Below are 15,691 nucleotides of genomic sequence, written 5' to 3'. Positions count from 1 at the left end.
TCCATGCTGACTTGTTCTAATTCGACTCTTACTTCCAAGAATTTAGAAATCTCATCCTTAACGATGGATTCTAGAATCTTACCTACAAACGAGGTTAGGCTAATTTTCCATCTTTTGCCTTGATCCTTTCTTGGACAAGGGGGTCACAATAGCAATTTTCCAATCATCTGAGACTTTCCCTGACTTCAGTGATTTTTGAAACATTACAACCAATGCCTCCATTATTTCTTTGGCCCTCAGAACTGTAGGATGTTGCCCATCCAGGCCAGGAGAGTTTTCAGTTTTTAGACCGTTTAGGTTATCAAGTACTTTCTCCTTTGTAATGGCCACCATACTCCACTCTTCCCCTTGACTCTCCTTAATTGTTAGGATATTACTCACGTCTTCCACTGTGAAGACTGACGCAAAGTATATATTACGTTCTTCAGCTATTTCCTTATCTCCCATCACTAGTCTTCCTGCATCAATTTGGAGTGGCCCAATCTCTACTTTTGTCTCTCGTTTGTTTCTAATGAATGAAAGAAACTTTTATTATAATTTCTAATATTACTGGCTAGCTTATGAAGGGTCTGGATAGGGTGAATAGATAAGGTCTTTTCCCCCTGGTGGGGGAGTCCAAAGCAAGATGGTCTCAGTTTAAGCTGAGAGGGTAAAGATTTAAAAGGACCTAAGGGGCAACCTTTTCACCACCTGAGGAGTGGTGTGTGCATGGAACAAGCTACCAGAGAAAGTGATGGAAGTTGGTATATTTACAACATTTAAAAGGCATCTGGATGGCTGTATGAATAGGAAAAGATTCGAGGGATAGGAACCAAACACTGACAAATGGACTAGATTTATTTAGAAAATGTGGTCGGCATGGACGAGTTAGACCGATGGGTCTGTTTCCATGCTGTGGATCCCTATGACTCTATGACTCCTGACAATGGTATCCTGGCAATAGTTACCAAGTTCTGGAATGCCAGCCTTTGGTTGGAAGTCACAGGTGAGCAGAACTTTCTAATCAAGCTTTGGAATTTTTGGTTGCCAGCAGGCTTTCCACAATCAACTGCCTGGCTTATGCTTGATTCAGCAGGCTTCCTGAACAAGGTCGGTCACATGTTTTTGTCTACTAGACCTTCACATTTTGGACTTTTTCTGAAAATAGGAAAATCCCAACCCTACAGTGTACTATTTTCGATCATGTGAAGTTAATTTCTATATACGTTTTTATTTAAGGAAACGTTGAGATTTAAATAAACTTAAATCTCATTTAAATAAAAGCCTGAGTCAGACTGTGTTGTGAGGGAGAGTGGCACGGTGGCTCAGTGGTTGGCACCACTGCCTCACAGCACCAGAGACCTGGGTTCGATTCCATCCTCGGGTGACTGGCTGTGTGGAGTTTGCACCATTTTCCCGTGTCTGTGTGGGTTTCCTCCGGGTGGTCCGGTTTCCTTCTCTCATCCAAATATATGTAGGTTGGGTGAATTTCCAAGCTAAGTTCCCCAAAGTGTTCAGGGATGTGTAGGTTAGGTGCATTAGTCACGGGCATAGGTAGAGAAATAGGATGGGGAATGGGTCTGGGTGGGTTTCTCTTCGGAGGTTCAGTGTGAATTTGTGAGGCCAAATGGCCTGTTTCCACACTGTAGAGGTTCTGTAATTGAAATTTCTTCTTTCATAGTATATTTTCAAATTTAGTGTTAGGAATTTTTTTTCAGAACTGAGTTGGCAAAAAAAAAGCTTTGCTGTATCTGTACGTTTAAAAATAATCTGCTCTTGAAGCTATTTTTAATCTGATGGATGTAAATGACCTATTTTGAATTCCTACTGCCAGTTTAAACAGTACATTGATTGTACAGTAATTGGACTGTCCGGCATATATGCTACTTCAGGGACAAAATACAGAGCAAAGTGTTTAGTTTGCATCCCTGAATAGCTTTTGATCTCCTGTGAAACAGGGTAATATCATCGCACTTGAAGGTGACAGCAGTCTCATTTATTATCCACTAACTGAAGCCATATTGTAGTTAATGGGTAGCAGAATTCAAATTCAATTTTCTATGAATATAATGATGCATAATTTGGATATAATGGGAGATTTAGTAATCCAGTATTGATCTATAAAAGTGTGCACTGTAAATTTAAATTTTCATTGTAGTTTATTTTAAATACTGAACATTCTGAATTTGTCCAGTAATTAATAGCACCAAGACTCCTTAAACAGTTTGTTCCAAACCTATGGCCTCTACTACCTAGAGGTCAAGGGTAGCTGACACCTGGGAATACCGCCACTTTCAATCTCCCCTACAAGTTACACACCATTCTGCCTTAGTAATATACCAATGTTCCTTCACAGACCCCCACCTTTAATAGCACAATGGGTGTACTTACACTACATGCACTGCAACAAATCAGAAATGTCGTTCAAATCCATTTTTTGTAGGATGAGTAGGGATGGACAATAAATGCTTGTCTGCCAGCAATGCCCACATCCTGTGAATGAATTTAAATAGTCTTGCAATGTGTATACATGTAATTCTTGTAGTATTTACTTTTAAGCTCTCATGAAGAACATAGGTATCACAATTAAAATAATTAATTTTGTTGATTTAATATTTTGCTTCCTGTCAAGCAGTTTTTAACTAGAAAGATAAAGTAACCTACGTATATACACCTTTTAGTGACTGTTCTGTCATCAGTGTAGTAACTTAAAGTTGTCAAGATTTCTGTTTTCAAAGTTGAATTCTAAGTAGGTGGGAGACCACATTGTACATTATTTTTAGATTACAGTTATCTGCATCCAAATAAAAAGCTTGTACAACCTATGAATTAATGCTTAATACATTTATATTTAAAATTGGATTTTAAACCTCGATGAGAACAAAAGTAATCACTTGGATTGCTTCAGCTTAAAAAGGCCTCTGGCAACATTTTGTTCACAACACAGGTTGGGTATATTCTAGCAAGTTTCATTAAGTGACTGACTGCACCAACACCCCAGTATGACCCAGGACAGTTTCACCACTTGAGCACACAAAAATGAGCCTGCCCCTCCCATGCAATACTGAAGGAGTGCTGCACTATTGGGTATGCTGACTTTCATGTGATAAATTAAACAGAGGCTCCATCTGGAAGGGCATAAAAGATCTAATGATGCTACTGTGAAGAAGAGCAGAGGAGTTATTTCTGGGATCCTGCCCAATGTTTACCCGTCAATCAGCATTTCCTTTTATGGAGACTTACTGTGTACAAATTGACTGAGTGTCCTAAGTTGCAACAATGAATATACTTTGTTGACTGTAAAGCAGTTTGAGGTATCCTCTGATCATGGAAGTGCAAGTCTTTTAGATATTTTCCAACCACTGTGTTATTACATTCCTCTAGACAGGTTGGATGTGAATGCAGATCTACTGGCCCAGTCCTGGCACTGTGGCAAAGTGGTTAGCACTGCTTCCTCACAGACCCAGGGATCCAGGTTCAATCCCAGCCTTGGGTGACTGTCTGTCTGTGTGGAGTTTGCACATTCTATCCTTATCTGCGTGGGATTCCTCTGGGTGCTCCCACAGTCCAAAGATGTCCACAAATTTGGTGAATTAACAATGCTAAATTGTCCATAATGTTCAGGAATGTGTAGTTTAGATGCATTAGTTATAGGTGAAAAAAAATGTAGAGTAATAGAGTAGAGCATTTGTTCTGGGAAGGTTGTTCTTCGGAGGGTTAATGTGAACTTGGTGGGCCAAATGGCCTATTTCCACACTGTAAGGATGCTAACCAAGCTGTTCAGAGATGTTACTGCATTCCTCTAGACAGATAGTCATAGAGATGTACAGCATGAAAACAGACCCGTCGGTCCAACCCGTCCATGCCGACCAGATATCCCAACCCAATCTAGTCCCACCTGCCAGCACCTGACCCATATCCCTCCAAACCCTGCCTATTCATATACCCATCCAAATGCCTCTTAAATGTTGCAATTGTACCAGCCTCCACCACATCCTCTGGCAGCTCATTCCATACACGTACCACCCTCTGCGTGAAAACGTTGCCCCTTAGGTCTCTTTTATATCTTTCCCCTCTCACTCTAATCCTATGCCCTCTAGTTCTGGACTCCCCGACCCCAGGGAAAAGGGGTCTATTTATCCTATCCATGCCCCTCATAATTTTGTAAACCTCTATAAGGTCACCCCTCAGCCTCCGACGCTCCAGGGAAAAGAGCCCCAGCCTGTTCAGCTTCTCCCTGTAGCTCAGATCCTCCAACCCTGGCAACATTCTTGTGAATCTTTTCTGAGTTGAAACTTTATTGCTGGAACAGCACAGCAGGTCAGGCAGCATCCAGGGAACAGGAGATTCGACGTTTCGGGCACAGGCCCTTCTTCAGGAATGAGCAGAGAGTGTTCAGCAGGAGAAGATAAAAGGTAGGGAGGAGGGACTTGGAGGAGGGGCGTTGGAAATGTTGGCATTTCTCACTTTCTCCTTGAATCTTTTCTGAACCTTTTCAAGTTTCACAACATCTTTCCGATAGGAAGGAGACCAGAATTGCAATATTCCAACAGTGGCCTGACCAATGCCCTGTACAGCCACAACATGACCTCCCAACTCCTGTACTCAATACTCTGACCAATAAAGGAAAGCATACAAAACGCCTTCTTCACTATCTTATCTACCTGTGACTCCACTTTCAAGGAGCTATGAACCTGCACTCCAAGGTCTCTTTGTTCAGCAACACTCCCTAGGACCTTACTATTAAGTGTATAAGTCCTGCTAAGATTTGCTTTCCCAAAATGCAGCACCTCACATTTATCTGAATTAAACTCCATCTGCCACTTCTCAGCCCATTGGCCCATCTGGTCCAGATCCTATTGTAATCTGAGGTAACCCTCTTCGCTATCCACTACACCTCCAATTTTGGTGTCATCTGCAAATCTACTAACTGTACCTCTTATGCTCGCATCCAAATCATTTATGTAAATGACAAAAAGTAGAGGGCCCAGCACCGATCCTTGTGGCACTCCACTGGTCACAGGCGTCCAGTCTGAAAAACAACTCTCCACCACCACCCTCTGTCTTCTACCTTTTGAGCCAGTTCTGTATCCAAATGGTTAGTTCACCCTGTATTCCATGAGATCTAACCTTGCTGATCAGTCTCCCATGGGGAACCTTGTCGAACGCCTTATTGAAGTCCATATAGATCACATCTACTGCTCTGCCCTCATCAATCATCTTTGTTACTTCTTCAAAAAACTCAATCAAGTTTGTGAGACATGACTTTCCACGCACAAAGCCATGTTGACTATCCCTAATCAGTCCTTGCCTTTCCAAATACATGTACTTCCTGTCCCTCAGGATTCCCTCCAACAACTTGCCCACCACCGAGGTCAGGCTCACCGGTAGTATGTGAATGCAGATTTACTGGCCCAGTTTTACTGATCTTACTCTTGAATGTAATTAAGGAGCCTGTGAGATTTATACCAGAAGGCTAACTCACACCAACCTTAGCTTGTGCTTGATACAATGTGACCCAATATTCCCCTAAGACCAGTATTTTTCCTAAGATGTAGTGCCTGAACCTTTCACAGAACTTGATGTGCATCCTAATGATATGAATAATTTGCAAGTATCTGTCTTTACCAAAAACTAATTGCAAACTATTTTAAAATATATTTTTGGAAATACCCTTTGCGTGTTTGGGAAGGAAAATTTTAAGATTGTCTTAGAAGAGAATTTTTGGGGGAAGAAAAAGTAGATCTGAATAGATGACCTGCATGATTATAAGCCATTTTGTTAAGCTATTAACAGTTGTTCTGCAAAATTTTATTTTGCTTCAGAAAAAATAGGAGCTTGGGGCATATTTTGATCGGTTAAAATAAAGTATTCAGAATTTTATTTAAATGTATGTGGTCAGTGAGTAGTATTGTTTCAGTGAGAGTGCTGCAGAAAGTTATAAGTTTAAAAACAAATTCTAGAAATTTTGGTATTTCATCTGTACTGACATTTCAGTGTGATATTTAAGAGGGCTGCATTGTTTTTCATCTATTGTTTTTTGACTGTGCTCTTGAATGCAAGAGATCCAATGGTACGGTTCAGAAAGGAACAGGATATTATATAGGTACTCCTATCCAAAATGTATTCCTTATCTAAGAATGCCATTTTTTTTTGTTTACATTTTGAAGCCTTGTGTGCAAACTGAATGTCAAATTTGCTATATTACAGTGGGTGACTACACATCAACATTAATTCATTTGACTGTGAAAGACTTCAGGAAATCCTAAGGATGTGAAAGGTGTAATATAATGTAAGTTCACTCTAACTTATTGAACCTTTCATTTTCATGTATGGTAAAAGAGGTCTTACACTTGTATTTGAGGGTTATTATGCCAGGCACTTGAACACAAGCAGGAGCCCTGAACTTAAAATGTTGGTGGTTAGCAGCTTAGAAATTTAGCTCTGGTAATTATACTGCTAGTTGTCATGCTATCACTGTCTGGTTTGTGCAAATATAGTGCTTTTTACACAATTTTGTTTTGAATTTAACTGCACCTGTCAGCACATGGGTGACATAGTGGTAATATCACTGACGTAGTACTTCACTGGCTCTGGGGACAGCTGGTGGAATCTAAAATAAATAAATTCTGGAATTAAAGGCTAGTCACAATAATACTGATTGTGAAACCACCATTGGTGGTCATAAAAATCTTTTTGGGTTTACAATGTCCTTTCGGGAAAGAAATATGTCATCATTTTCTATCTGGCCTGCATGTGATTCTGGACCAACAGCAATGTGGTTCACCATTAATTACCCTCTGAAATGGCCTTGCACACTATTCAATTCAAGAACAATTAGGGGTGGGTGATGAATGATGGTGTCACCAGCAATGCCTGCATCCCATGAAAGAATGAGGAAAAAGAAAATTACTTCTGTGTAAGCTTTTCTCTTCAATGAGCATGAGACAGACGTGTTGCTTGGAAGTCTATAACATCTCACACTAAGGAGTGGGGGCGTTGGTTGCTGCTGGAGGTGATAAAGGACAGGGGCATTGCAAAATCTGATTCATGTAAGATTTTTGAGCTTTTTCATTGATTTGCCTTCCAGTGACTGGTCACTGCTTCAATATGTACTTTTTATTAAAAATGTGTCAGAAATCACAGAAATTTGGTATTTCCCTCTTTTCTGACCCCAAATGACAATTCAACAGTGTCATGGACATTCTGGTATTCAGGGGATCTATCCAGTGTTCAGCCCATCAGGTGAGTCAGGTGAAATAGTTTTGTTACTACCCTGTCACACTTATCCTGTTTAAATAGTCATTATTCTGTACCCTCACTGTTGGGGTTCCGGCAAATGCCTTATACAAAATGAAATCAACTCCCTTGTGTCCCTTCTCTGATGTGCTATTAACAGTTTTTAATGTACTCATTAAAGTGACCAGTTCATCCATGCAGGACCAAGTCATATGGTGTACCACAGAGTTCAATTTATTTGCATTAACAAGTGCCAAAAGGTATTTAGACATGGTATTGCTCAGGTTAATTCCTGCACCTCAAGGTTTTCTTTTTAAAGAGCATAAATGCGTAATATGCATGTCCATGCAAGAGAAAAACTATGTTTTCCAAACAGCAGCCATTGGTTAAGTACCAGAATATACAATATCTCTAGGGTGCAGATACAGTGTTAGGTTATGCTATGCTGTATTTTTGTATTAATTTGACAGAAGATATTTAAAGTGAGTGAATCCAATTATTGATTTGCTAATCATTGAATCACAAACAGCCAGGCTGAGATACTCGGTAGTCTCATCTATTGTACATGTGTGAATTTCCATGTGGATGGGTCCAATTTTATTGGTGAAAGATCAAGCCTATTGTCTATGAGTGGACCTATATAGCAAAGTTTCACCACCTTGCTGATCAAGTTGCATGTAGGGAGTTATCCTTGAATAATTTTTTAACTAAGATCAAAAATTTAGCTGTGTTAGTTTCTGGAGGTGGAAAAGTGGAGTTGAGGCAAAATATTGCACTGAATGGCAGAAAGGGTTTGAAGGTCTGTACCAACTCTTATTTGTCTGCTCAACAATTATCACTAGGTCCGATGCAATTTATTTCACATTGTTGCTGCAAGGAGCTTGTTAGTTCAAATTATAGAAACATTCTATCTCATCGTCATTTGTGATTACATGAGCTAGCCATTATCAGGCTTGATATTAAATCTTGTGAAGTAATGGAAAGAATTAGGCCAAGTTTACTATTACTCAACATCTTGATTTGTCAGCTTTGCAGGAGGGTTGGAGGATTTGATCAACAGGAAGAGGTTGAATTGGCTGGGGCTGTTTTTCTTGGAGCATTGGAAGCTGAGGCTTATAAAATCACAAGGGGCATGGATAGGATAAATAAACAAAGTCTTTTCCCTGTTGTAGGGGAGTCTAGGTTTAGGGCATAGGGTTAGGCTGAGAGGGGAAAGATATGAAAGAGATCTAAGGGGCAACTTTTTCATGCAGAGGGTGGTACGTGTATGAAATGAGCTGCCAGAGGATGTGGCGGAGGCTAGTACAATTGCAACATTTAAAAGGCATCTGGATGGGTAAATGAATAGGAAGGGTTTGGAAGGATATGGGTCAGGTGCTGGCAGGTGGGACTAGATTTGGGATGGGATATCTGGTCAGCATGAACGAGTTGGACCGAATGGTCTTAATCCGTGCTGTACATCTCTTTGACTCTATGATAGCTACATAGTTGGAAAACCTAAAAGATTAGAACTAATTTGTTTATTTTTAAGGACTTCCAAAACAAATTAGCAACCTTAGAATAGTATGAATTTGGAAATAATATTTAAAACAAGAAAATATGACCAAGTCTGATTTGTATTTAGTGTTCTTTACAAAACTAGTTCAGGATTGTCAATATTCCATGCAATATCAAATATGTTTGAGAGTTAGACCTGCATTTTCACTCTTGAGGTGGGGAGCATGAATTCAGAAATTTCCTAATTTACTGCTCCCTCCTCAGAAGAAACTCCTTCAGTGGCAGGATCTTTCTTCAGGGATGGAAGGCGTCAGGATACAGTTTGGAGGTGGCCACAGGGATGGTGAATTGCTGAGGCAGGCAGGAGGCTGGAAGAACACAGCAAGCCAGGCAGCATCAGGAGGTAGAGAAGTCGATGTTTTGAGTATAATCCTTCTTCAGGACTGGGAGTGAGTATAGGGGGAGGTGCAGATAAACGGGATGGTGGGGCAGGGTAGTGAATTGGGGATTGATGAAGACAGGCAGAGGGCATTACCTGGTTGATCAATAGGAGGAATCAATCTGGTAGGTGGCAGGGAGAAGTGAAATGGAGGGGGAGGGGCTGGGAAGGGAGTCTGGGAAGGGAAGTTATTTGAAATTGTAGAATTCAATGTTGGGTCCTCCAGGCTGTATGCTGTCCAGTCGGAAGATGAGGTGTTGTTCCTCCGGTTTGCGGTGTGGTTTGTTGTGACCATGGAGATGACCAAGTATGGTCATGTTGCAAAGGGAGTGGGAAGGGGAATTAAAAAGGGTGATGACTGGGAGATCTAGGCAGCAGTTGTGGGCCCGGCTGAATGCTCAGTGAACTGTTCCCTAAGTTTATGTTTTATCTCCCTGATGTTGAGAAGACCATATCTGGAGCACTTGATGCAGTAAACTAGGTTGGAAGAGAGGCAGGTCTGTCTCACCTGGAAGGACTGTTTGCGAGCCTGGATGGAAGGATGGGGTGTACTGGCAGGTTTCGTACCTTTTTCTGGTTGCAGGGAACCTGGGGGTTCAGGGGGTCGGTGGGTAGAGGGGGGGGAAACAAGGATTATCGAAGGAATGGTCCTTATCGAAAGCACGGAGGGTTGGGGAGGGGAAAGTGTTCTTGGTGATAGGATCTAGTTAGAGTTGGTGGATGTGTTGGATGCGGAGACTGGTGGGGTGATAGGTGAGGACAAGGGGTCTCTGTCTTTATTGTGTTTTGGGGGGATGTTTAGAGCAGTGGAATGGAGAATGTAGGTGGTGCAGTGGAGGGCTGTCTGGATGACAAAGGGATGAAAAATACATTGTTTGAAATAGGTGGACATCTGGGATGCTTGGGAGTGGAATGTCTTGTTGTCCGAGCTGATATGGTGGAGGTGGAGAAATTGGGAAAACGGGATAGAGTTCTTGCAGGATACTGGGTGGGAGGAGGTGTAGTCCAGGTAGTTATGGGAGTTTGTAGTAAATGCCCATCTGGATACCGCTGCCTGAAATGGAAATGGACAGGTCAAGAAGGGGAGGGAGGTGTCCGAAATGGGCCAAATGAATTTTAGGGTGGGGCGAATTCGGCCTGGATGGAGGATGCTGCACCGATGCAGTCTTCGATGTAACAGTGGAAGAGTAGGGGCACAGTGTCTGTCTAGGTACTGAAGAGGGACTATTCAACATAGCTGACAAAGAGGCAGGCTTTGCTAGGGCCCATCCGGGTGCCCATGGCCACCCCCTTGGATTTGGAAGAAATGGGAGGAGTTAAAGGAAATGTTGTTGAGGGTAATGAACAGTTCTGCGAAGTGGGGAGGGAATTGGTGGAAGGGGACTGGATGGTCTATTGGAGAGGAAGGAGCTGAGAGCCTGAGATGGAGGGTGTGGTAGTTGTCACGGTGGTAGGCAGGAAGTGTTTGAAGCGAGGGGAGAAGATGGAGTCAAGGTAGGACGAGTTGAGTTCAGTGGGGCAGAAGCATGCCAAGATGACGAGTCAGCTGGGATAGTTGGGCTTGTGGATCTTGGGGAGCTGGTACAACCGAGCAGTGCGGGGCTGGTGGGTCTATGAGTTTGGAGACAGTGGAGGGGAGGGGTGGATGGGTGAGGAGGGAGAGCTGGTGTGTTGGCTGGCTGCAGGTTGGCAGAAGAACCAAGGGTTTCTGACATGACCATCCTTGGCCTCCTCTATTGCCACCATGAACCCAACCGCAAATTCGAGGAACAACACCTCAGCTTCCGCCTGGGCAACCTACAGCCTACAGCCTGAAGGACACAACGTCGAGTTCTCAAAGTTCAAATAACCTCCCTTCTCACCTCCTGACTCCCTTTCCAGCCCCTCCCATCCCTTCCACTCCTCCCAGCTACCAACCGGATTCATTCCTCCCATTGACCAACCAGGTTGTACCCTTGCCTGTATTCACCTATCCCCACTTCACCACCCTGCCCCTGCCACCCCCTTTATCTGCAGCTCCCCCTACACCAACTCCAGTCTTGAAGAAGGGTTACACCTGAAACTTCAACTTCTCCACCTCCTGATTCTGCCTGGCTTGCTGTGTTCTTCCAGCCTCCTGCCTGTATACTTTGGATTCCAGCATCTGCCGTTTTTTTGTCTCTAACCAAAAGCCGAGTCAGGCTGTTTAAAAAGCCCTCTTCAGTTTTTCAGGATTTTTCTTGTAGTTGCTTTCTCAAATTCTAGACTCTGTAGTATTAAACCTATGCATTTCCTTGTTCCCCATTCACTTCTCATGCACCACCGATCCCCATGATTACTTATAGCCTCCATACCAGTTCATGCTAACTCAGTCTTTGACTATGCACCCTTCTTACCAACTCACCCAGTGACCAGACTTCAGGAGCCATGTTAAGAAAAAGTAAAATAAATTTCTAAATACATGGTGACTTGCCTGTATTTTCAAGAAATGGCTGTGGTTCATGAAAGCCCATTCCAAACTTTGTAAATTATTTCCAAGTATTTCACCTCTTATAAAATCAAAGATTTGTGTTCATAATCCCATATCAAAGACAGTTAATCTTTTAATAATCACTTTCAGCTATTCATCACACTGAAATTAGAACCCTCTACTGGGATAATTTTAGGTTAAAGAGAACAGCCAAGCATTCATGATGAGACAACGATAGCCTTTTATGATAATGACAGTAAACAGCTTTCATAACCGCTTGATTGGATTTTGTTTACCTTGCACAAAAACAAACAACCTATTTTTAAAATTATTAAAAGTTTAGGGGATTTAAATAACTTGATAGCTTGGCGGTTCTGCAGCCCTTCAAGAGTCCACAAAATCAGAATTCCCACACTGAGGGTTAACGTCCCTGCAGCAGCAGAAATGGTATCTGTTTGAACTCAGCGCTGAATTCTACTTTTGCTTTGTCAGTAAAAAACGGAATCTGTTGGAGATGGGAGTGGAATTTCTGGATTCAGATCCTGTCTGCCAATTTGAAAAGTTCACAGAGTCACATCAGGTCTTCAAAAATCTTGGCCTGAAAATCTCTGTAAACATGCAACACTACATTATATCATCCTCTGAAGGGAGGCAAGCTCAGTGAGTGTACTGAAGCCCCCAGCCATACATCGGAACTTGAACATCCGACCAATACTCAAATCGTGGCCTGTCTCTTGGTTTTTACTTGACAAAATTTTGAGCGTTACCAGAATCCTGTTATCTATATCCTAACTCTCACTAACTCCCATTTATCCAAAATGCTCTGGCACTGCGTCAATTTTATAATTTCCAGCCTTCTTTCAAAATCTCTTCATGGTCTTGCCCCTCCTTATTTCTACCATCTTCTCCAGCCCTTAGTCCCTGGATAGCCTCCAATATTTCTTAATTGAGGGCATTACAAAAATTTTACTCAGCACAAATGCATCATTTTATCAACGTCCTTTTTACTTAGTTTTCTGTCACTAAAGGAAAATAATTGTGAATAAAATATTTCTGATATTTGGAAATTAAAAAAAAATGTATATTGTGCCTTCCATGATCTCACAATATCCCAAAGTGTTTTACAGTAAAGTGCTTATGGTCATGATGTAATGTTAGTAATTATGGCTGGAATTTGCACATTGGATGATCACAAATCAGTGATGGATAAATGATCAGTTGATTTATTTTAGAGATGTTTGTTACAAGATAAATGCGCGCCAAGGTGAAGTCCCCTGCTGCTCTTCAAAGAGTGATATGTGATCATTTATATGTATGTGAGAATTTGAAAGATACCATATCTGGTGCAGTGCTCCACCAACACTGACATGAACTTTCAGCCTTGATTGTGTAATGAAGTCTCCAGAGTGAGGTTTGAACCTGTGATTTGCTGAGTCAGAGCTGAGAGTATTACTACTGAGCCACAGCTGACACTATATCTGAATTTAAACCTTTTTATTACTGTAGGTAATTATGTGAGATCTTGCAATTAATTTTGGCCACATTTTATTTTAATGATGGACTTCTAAACTTCAACTTTGAAAAGGAGAAGTGAATTTGGATTGTTGTGTCAGTGCATGACGTGTAACTTTTAATCTCATTTAAGCATAAATAAGAAAATGTGATCCATTGTGGAATTTGTTTCTCAGTGTTTGCTGTTTGAAATAATGAGGCAGTATGCCAACAAAAATTTGCTTTCATTGTGTTAATGATGTGTTTAGTTGTTACTTGGCTGCTGGTTGCTTTCCATGAGCAACTCAATCAGTCGAACGATGAGCAGATATAATCTGGAAGTGGCATGTCAGAAGACTCCAACCTTGTGCTATATCTTTGGCCCATTTCTTAAAAAATAATTGAGTGGAAGTTGAGAGTTTTGTGAACCATAATCACAATGGTGTGTCACATGAATTCTGGAATGTCTCATTAGGCTATACTTCACACCTTAACATCTTAAAGGATATCATCCCTGTTTGAATGTTCTCATCCTTGTTGGATGTTATTCCCTGCTATCATGGCACTATTACCTGTAATGTAATCTCTCTTTCTTTTATTTTTGCCAATCTGAGTAAAATTTGCTGATTTTGGTTACAAGTTATATGTGCGCAAGATGGTCCTGAGCAAATGTTTTTCTGTGATTATATAATACAATAATACCTATGATTATATTGTTAAACAATCTGCTGATTTAATTCACCAACTTACAAAGTTCAACCAATATATTTTGGTTTAACATTCAAGAAGGCTCTTTACTGATCCTTATCCATTACTGCTTCTCTCCCAGTCTTTAAAAGGCTATTCAAAGCCTTCCATCCATTGACTGCACCTATACTTCCCACCACTTTGGGAAAGCAAACAACATAATCAAAGACGCTTCGCACACGAGTTGTACTCTCTTCAGGCAGAAGATATTAAAGTTTATATATCTGTACAAATATATTCAAGGGTAGCTTCTTAAAATTTAATGTTAGTCTCACTCTCAGCAGCCGTAACATGTGTTCTTCACTGTATTCTTTTAGCCTAATGATCTGCCTGCAAAACAAACTTTTCACTGTATCTAGATACATGAGTATAATAAATCAAAGCAAATCAATTTCTTGCCTATTTTTTCCTTTAGTGTGAATGCAGTTAACCCTTTTTATGTTAAGATTACGGGGCCCAAAATGTTAAATATTTCATTTGTGATTCTCAGGTTTCCTGTAAGCAAATAGTGAAGTGATTGAGATCAGGTGGATCTCATTGACTGAGATCATTGACCAGGTTAACAGCCCCAGTCAATCAGGGAGCCCTGGCTGACAGATATAAATATGGGATTCAGAGAGTCTCCTCACTTCAGGGACTGACTCCAACCTGGCTGGTCACTGCTAGTGTACTTAACATGCCTAAATAAAGGGTGATATGGTGATGGGATATCGAAAATGGCCCTGCATGGATATGATGAAGGGCTTTTGCCCAAAACGTTGATACTCCTCCTCGGATGCAGCCTGACCTGCTGTACTTTTCCAACACCACACTCTCTATTGCGTGGATATGAGACAAGGATGACTTACAAAGTTCACAGCAGATGAGGTGGTCTTGAATAAACATGTGGATCACCTGAAAGCTGCTACCTCACAAAAGAGACAGAGCAAAACAGACTTGGTGCCTCAGAAAAGCCAGAAGGCCTATCAGAAGCCTTGGGTTCTCCACCTCCATCTAGCGTCAACAAAACCTCAGACCTAGATGGATGCAGCCTTGATACCATTACTACTGGAAGAAGAGGAGGAAACTTTGTGGAAGCAAGAGATAGGCTATGGTCCAGTACACACCACCCATGTCTGAGTCAGCAGAATGAGACCTGGGGCGAGAAGATCCCAGGAGAAGCTACAAGAGAAGGACCAAGCTTACACCCCTGAACTTAGGAGGTGATAGATGTAGTTATTGGAACCAGGTGGATCTAATTGATTGAGATCCTTGATTGGGATTGTTCACTTGGGCCAATTAGGGAGCCCTGGCTGACCGATACAAATAGGAGAACCTTTTTGATAACTCAGCATTGCCCTTTGAAGAGAAGGGCACTAGTTGTCACTGGCCACTTGGTTGTTTCTTTTCTTTCTGGTGGTGGGATATGAATAAAAGTTTTTGGCACTCGTTATTCTTCACTGTGTCCTACACCTGAACACACATGAGTTGGGTGCTGGGGAAAAGAAGCACCACTGCTGTTTGGCAGTAGTGTGGGAGTTTTTGGGAAAAAAAATTAAAAAGGGGATTCAGTGAGTCTCCTGACTTCAGGGACTGACTCTGAGTCACAGCCAGTGTACTGTGCACATTGAAATAAAGGAAACTAGCCTCTGTGAGGTTATTTCAAAGTGCAATAAAGATGGTTTGCAACTTCCAAAAATTCAGCAATGCAATATGTTTTCTTGCTATCTGAAATTTTTTTTTATTTGTATAAGGTATATTGAAGACTGTAGCTCATTTTGATAACACTCTTAAATGTGAAATTCCAGGTATGAAATGTAAGTTATAAAGGACAGACAAAATGATTGGTTTTTCAAGTCAATACCACTCTG

The 15,691-nt window shown here is 41.4% G+C and overlaps 1 protein-coding gene across 9 annotated transcripts in view; it reads left to right on the top strand.

Annotated features, from left to right (window-relative positions):
- Positions 1–15,691, top strand: part of naaladl2 (N-acetylated alpha-linked acidic dipeptidase like 2) — a 1,006,049-nt gene that overhangs the window by 112,147 nt on the left and 878,211 nt on the right. For all 9 annotated transcript variants that reach the window (XM_087993578.1, XM_043702223.2, XM_087993582.1 and 6 more), the window contains one exon: positions 6,190–6,271. The gene's annotated coding sequence lies outside the window, so the exon portion shown is untranslated. The remainder of the gene's footprint in view (positions 1–6,189; positions 6,272–15,691) is intronic.

Source organism: Chiloscyllium plagiosum, unplaced genomic scaffold, assembly GCF_037043375.1.
Source record: "Chiloscyllium plagiosum isolate Xiang-an unplaced genomic scaffold, Cpla_swu_hap1 HiC_scaffold_13, whole genome shotgun sequence".
In the NCBI taxonomy this organism is placed as follows: domain Eukaryota; kingdom Metazoa; phylum Chordata; class Chondrichthyes; order Orectolobiformes; family Hemiscylliidae; genus Chiloscyllium; species Chiloscyllium plagiosum.
Note: the sequence above shows the minus strand (reverse complement) of the source record. Positions and strands in the feature narration are given on the sequence as shown.